General features: G+C 38.0%; 1 protein-coding gene across 2 annotated transcripts in view; it reads right to left on the reverse strand.

Moving 5' to 3' along the window:
• Positions 1-846, reverse strand: part of LOC136034015 (gastrula zinc finger protein XlCGF26.1-like) — a 28,243-nt gene extending 27,397 nt beyond the window's left edge. Inside the window, exon 1 of one of the 2 annotated variants that reach the window (XM_065715065.1) lies at positions 641-846. The gene's annotated coding sequence lies outside the window, so the exon portion shown is untranslated. The remainder of the gene's footprint in view (positions 1-640) is intronic. The other variant, XM_065715066.1, reaches the window with a different exon arrangement.
• Between the last annotated feature and the right edge of the window lie 5,154 nt (positions 847-6,000).

The raw sequence follows: 6,000 nt of genomic DNA on the forward strand, positions 1-6,000 counted from the left end.
AATTTTATTAAATATTTAGTTGGTATGTTAGGTAAGTTAGTAGGTAGTAGGCCTAGTTAGTAGGTTAGGGTAAAATTCTAGTTTAGGTTATATATTTAATAGGTGGCCCCACTTTCATAATTCTTTGTTGTAGTTTTCATAATTTTGTAGATGAAGTATTATATTTTCATCATATTTTGTTTTGTTTCATTAGCATTAACCAAACTTGACTTCTCCACAGAACTTGAGTTTGGTGGCTATTAGGCATAAGTACCGAAATTTTATTTGGTAATTCGAATAGCCCAAGAGGCACCAGTAAATTCGAAAAAGAGGATATCTGAGGGAAGGCTGCCAAATAATTGGAGAAGTAATGGAAACAATCGTCTAATTTTTTTCAAACATATGTCATAGGCTAGAGAAAATATATAGACGTATGCAGGGGGAGGAGCCAAGGACCATCTCCTCTAAAATATCAAAAAGTTCTCAAAATAGGCGAAGCCTATTGGCCACTAGTTATTCAATTTATTAGCCTCCCCGAAAAAAAATGTGTACGTGCCTAAATAATTGAGATCCAGTACATATCGCGGAGGGCGGAATTCAGCTTGCTTTCCTCATTTAGCCTAATTTAGTTATAAGCAAACAAATTAATTTTCGAAATTACCTTTTAAAGTAGGCTGTAATCAAGGTTAGCCAGAAGACAAAAAATATAAACTGAGAAAAGTAGAGTTCAATCGAATATATCTTATCACTCTGGGAAAGACAAACTTAATACCCAGCAAACAACAAAATATTGCTATCGGCACGCATAATAAGCGCCTGTCTCACAACCTGCAGCAATGAAGGATCTAGGCTAGCTACCAACTAGATGAGGGTGCCCCAGGCGGTTTTCAAAATTGGTTCTGTAAATTGAGTGCAATACCATCTGATAAATTAGTTTCCGCAAGATGGCCAACAGTTTGAGGAACTAAGCAAATGAAAACAAGTTAAAAAAAAAAAAAAAAAAAAACACAGCTGTCTTGGTGCTCATTCGGGAAAATGCTGAGGGGATGTATCTGGGGGGTTGGCTTTCCATTGAAAATATCAAAGGAACTAATTTCTTAATGAAACTATCAAAAATGGTAGTTTCCAAAAACGGGGGGAGGGGTCAGAAAACTAGGAAGAATGAATGCCCCCTGACCTCCTTATTAGCACCAATACTAACGTTGATTCAAAATATCCCTTCTAAGGAGACACTTTAATGGGGGGGGACCATCCCTGTATATTTTGCACCCCCACCTAGAAATACGCTCCTTTTAGTTATCCTAATTGACAAAAATTGACGAAATGACGGAGTTGTAATCTTAGACACTGGTAGATCTAAGGGGCCGGGATCCCCTCAAGATCTTGTAGCGTCCTCATCCCGCGTTTTTTTCTGTTTTACACCTTTTTTTAGATAAACTTGTCAATTCTGGTCGATTATTGGTGCTCTAGATCCGCCCTTGATCTTAGACTTTGAAAAATATTCCCGCCCCTCCCCCTCTTTTACTTTTTTGCGGATTGAATTTCCTGCTTTTAAGCCATTTTTGTTGTTTTGTATTCTATTGTATGTGTATTTCCCATCGCAGTGGCAATTTGAAAAAGAACAAAATCTTTTGAGTAGCTTAGGGTTATATTCCGGCAATAGGAGGGGCCTGGGGTGTAATTAAAATAAGAAATATAAAAATCACCTGAATAGATTCCAAAAGGCGGTGTTGTAGCGCTACCTAAAATCCTTGTTCCTTCAGAATATTAGTTATTTCTTCTTTTTTCCCCGGCCCCTTTGTAAGTAAGGGGTGGCTGTGAATACTTGGAAGGGGGCTCATTTAAGTGGAAATTGATATAGAATAGAAGATAGATACGACTGTCATTTTTATATTGATAGATAGAAGTGTTATTCTTAAGAGCTAAAAGTGACTTAAGGTCACCCTATCGATATTTTTTGGTGGTACTGAACCCCCTATAACTTCTCAAGAAATATAATAACAATTCTTAGATAGCCAAATTGATCAGGATAGTTAAAAGGTTCAATAAATAATCCTTAAAGGGTGACACATCCCCCGCCTTTGCAAACTGCCAAATGTTTAGATCTAAATATCATAGATAATATAAATATTCTCCCAGATTTTCTGTCACTTGAAACCGTCGGGCTCGGTAATGATTCTAGGAGCCAAAGTAATTGCCCATTTGTTTTAGTAGGGAAAGGTTAGAAGCCCAGAGGAAACGGGACAGAAAATTTGTTATCTCTTGATGAGTCCTTGATCAAAGAGAAGCTTAATATGAGAACTATTTTGGGGGTGGAGTCCTCTCCACCTCCCCCGCAAATACACAAACAAACACAAATTTGGACTAAAAAAGTTCAAAACTATGTTTTCCAGATGAGCTCCAAACTTGTCATTTTAAGTCCTTAGGGTAGGACAACCCAATGGAGCATTAAAAATCGAAAAAAAAAATATTGGTTCCCCCAAAAGGGGAGCTGCCTGAAGGCCAAAAAAGATGAAGAACTAACTTTTTTCTTCGCCCCCGTTTTATGGAAAGCGTGGATGTAAGAGTTTGGGATGGGGCTCAATGGCTTTGTAAGTCAAAAATACTATTGCTCTTTTAAGGACCAAATGTGGTTGGAGAGCAGCCAGCATCCTTCCTACTTATCCTTTCTTGGGATTAGTAACATACCCTTCTTGCTATCCTCTACCCATAATTTCCATGATATTCGGCCCATAATTTGACATATACGTCGAAAGGCCTAATTAGTATGCATTTGGAGTTGACATCATCCTACAACCCCTTTGGCAATGGCCAACCTTATGTGAATTAAATAAAACAAAAACAAGATTATCAACTAAAAGCGAGGATCAACAATAAAATTTAAAACGAATAGAAATTATTTCGTATATGAAGCGGCTTCCCTCCTCTTCAAAACACTGATTTTAAAAAAAACTAAAGTTTTTTTACACTTTTAAAAAGCTTCTTATTCTAATTAAGCGGCCTTTGTGTTTCAAGATTCGTTCTTAAAAATCGGACAACCAGTCAAACTTAAGCGTAAAGAGTAAGGCATTAAGGAAGGGGGCAACCCATTCATATAGGTACCAATTTCTTTTCGCTTTTTAGTTTGAATGCTGCTCCTTACTTTCGGTTGAAAAACTTGTTTTTTATTTAATTTTTGATCGTTTTCGTATAATGCTGGGCTCACCATTAATGAAAATTTCCTTCCCCTCACGGGAAATTCCTCCTTGGACACCTCCTTCCGCGTAAAATCCCCCTCCCCCCGGCAAAATTCTTTCGCGGCCATCCCATCCTCGTTGAAGATCCTCCCTCCTTAAACATTCTTGCAGACAATTCAGCCTGAAAAATTCTCCTTACCAAACTTTCATTTGAAAAAGACTGAGTTCTGATCGTTTTTCCGATCACTGCGGAAATCCCTCCTTTCGTGGAAGCTATTTCCCGGAAATCCAAACACGTTAAAAATTCCCCTAGGCAAAGAAAAAGTAAGACAAATAAAAATAATTTCATGTAGGAATTCTATCAAACCGTCCCTGTGTCATATTTCCCCTACAAAGTTCGTCTACGGAAATTTCCCTTCACACAGAGAATCACCCCCATGGAAAACCACCTCAAGTAGAAAATTCCCCCAAAAATGCTGTATACTTCCCATTAACAAATAACATACGTGAACAATGGGCAAGTTGTATAATTTAAAGGCGTATCCCCAAGGCCCGGGAGATCTTTTCTCCAAAGGAATAATTTTGGGATTTTTCAACTATGCTGAACAAAATAGCTATCTCAAAAATTTTGTTCGAAAGATTTTTGGGAAATAAGGGTCATGAGAGAGGGACTAGATGTCCTCCAATCTTTTTAGTTGCTTGGAAAGGGCACTAAAACTTAAAATTTTCGTTCCAATGAGCCCTCTCCCGATGTTTTAGGACCGTCAGTTAGATACGATCACCCCTGGAAAAAAACACGCATCTGTGATCTTGCTTCTGACAAAAAATACAAAATTTCATACTTTTGCAGATACGAGCTTTAAGCATCTGCTATTCGGTTATATGATACGCTGAATTTAATTGTGCGATTTTAATTAAGATTATTGGTTTTTAGAGGGTATTTTCCCTGTTTTTGAAAATCTACTAAATTTTCTGAGGCTTGTACCTTTTTATGGGTAGCACTAAGCCTAGTTAATATTATATATTTGGAATCAGCGTAGAAATTCCATTATTTTGATAAATTTATTGACATCCAAACTCCGTTTTTTAGCGTTACGATTACAATTAATCCATGTCATTCCTAGTAGTGACACCATAACAGCTTCAAAGAGACCCGTGGCCGCCATTTTTTCTTCTTCACCGTTAATCACGAAGGATTTTAACGGTGATTCCCTCAAGACGTTGGTATTGATTAGACACACCTATTTGTTACGTAATAGGAGATTGTTTACCTATGTAAGTTTATTGAGGATGACAAAGCGTGTCTTGTTTTACTAGAGCTCACCGGCCACTAGTCAAGCTGGGAACCCCCGGTTGTAAATGAGGATGACGTAATGTGCGCACGTGGGTGTTACGTAATACTTTAGGAGATGTTATTGTTTTTTCTTTAAGGTGTTTTTTCTTCAAGGTGTTTTTTTCTTCGAGATTTCGTTTTTCGTCATGATATTTTATTCAAGATTTTTGTTTTAAAGTGTTTTTATCTTCGAGTTTTCTTTTTCTTCAAGACTCTCTTTTGTTCCGAGATATTTTTTTCTTCAACATATTTTCTTCGACATATTTTTTTTTTCTTCAAGGTATTTTTTCCTCGAGATGTTGCATCAAGGTATTCCCCAAACCGCTCACAAAAGATATGTTTTAATTCACGGGACCTTTAAAATACGTCATGAAAGATGTTTGTTCGCTTTAGTTTGTTTCGCTCTTAATTGAACGTAAGACCGGAGATTTCCCCGGTCTTACGTAGAGAGAGAGAGAGGAGAGAGAGAGAGAAGAGAGAGAGAGAGAGAGAGAGAGAGAGAGAAGAGAAAGAGAGAGAGAAAGAGAGAGAGAGAAACACATAAACACACAAGGACAGACAAAGGAACAAAAACACATATCTAACTCCAGGTTGCTAGGTCTTGGTATAACTAGATAAGCTGCTTTCAAACAGGTTCATTTAAGTTCACTTAGCATGGTAAATGAACATAAATGAACCTAGCTTGAAAGCAACCCATCAGTTAAAAATCTTTTATGCTTGACTGCAAGAATCCGGGGTGTGGCACTTTTGATGCAGTTACCTGGAGTTATTTATACGTTGGCTGCAGGTACCCATACTGAGGAAGGTGGTAACTTTACCGGTCAATTTGATTTAGGTAGTCATTTCATTGTTTGTGTTGATGGTACTTTTATTGGTCAAATCGATTCAACTCTCATTGCATATTTTGGCCTCTGGGTCTGACCGTGTGTTTGCCTGTCTCTCTGTCTGTCTTTGTCTGTCTGACTGTGTGTTTGAGTGTTTGTGTACTTTTGTCTCTCTCTCTGCCCGTGTCTCTGACTCTATGTGCTTGTGAGCGCCTTTTTGTCTCTCTCTCTCTCTCTCTCTCTCTCTCTCTCTCTCTCTCTCTCTCTCTCTCTCTCTCTCTCTCCCTCTTTCTCTCTCTTTCTGCCTGTTTGTCTGACTCTGTGTTTGCATTTTCGTCTCTGTATCTGTCTTTGTATGTCTGACTCTGTATGTTTGTGTGTGTGTGTTTTTGTCTCTCTCTCCATCCCTGTATGTTTGACTCTACGTGTTTGTATATGTTTTTTTGTCCGTACCTATCTTTGTGTGTTCACTTGTCTGACTTGATGTGTTTCTATATGTGTTTTTCTCTCTCTCTCTTTCTTTGCTTGTGTGTCTAACTCTGTGTGTTTGTTTGTTTTTGTATCTGTGTCTTTCTTTGCGGGTTTGTGTGTCTGACTTTGTGTGTTTTTGCGTGTGTTTTTGTCTCTCTCTCTCTCATTCTCTCTGTCTCTCTCTCTCTCTCTTCTCTCTCTCTCTCTCTCTCTCTCT

This window comes from Artemia franciscana, chromosome 12 (genome assembly GCF_032884065.1).
Source record: "Artemia franciscana chromosome 12, ASM3288406v1, whole genome shotgun sequence".
Taxonomy (NCBI): Eukaryota; Metazoa; Arthropoda; class Branchiopoda; order Anostraca; family Artemiidae; genus Artemia; species Artemia franciscana.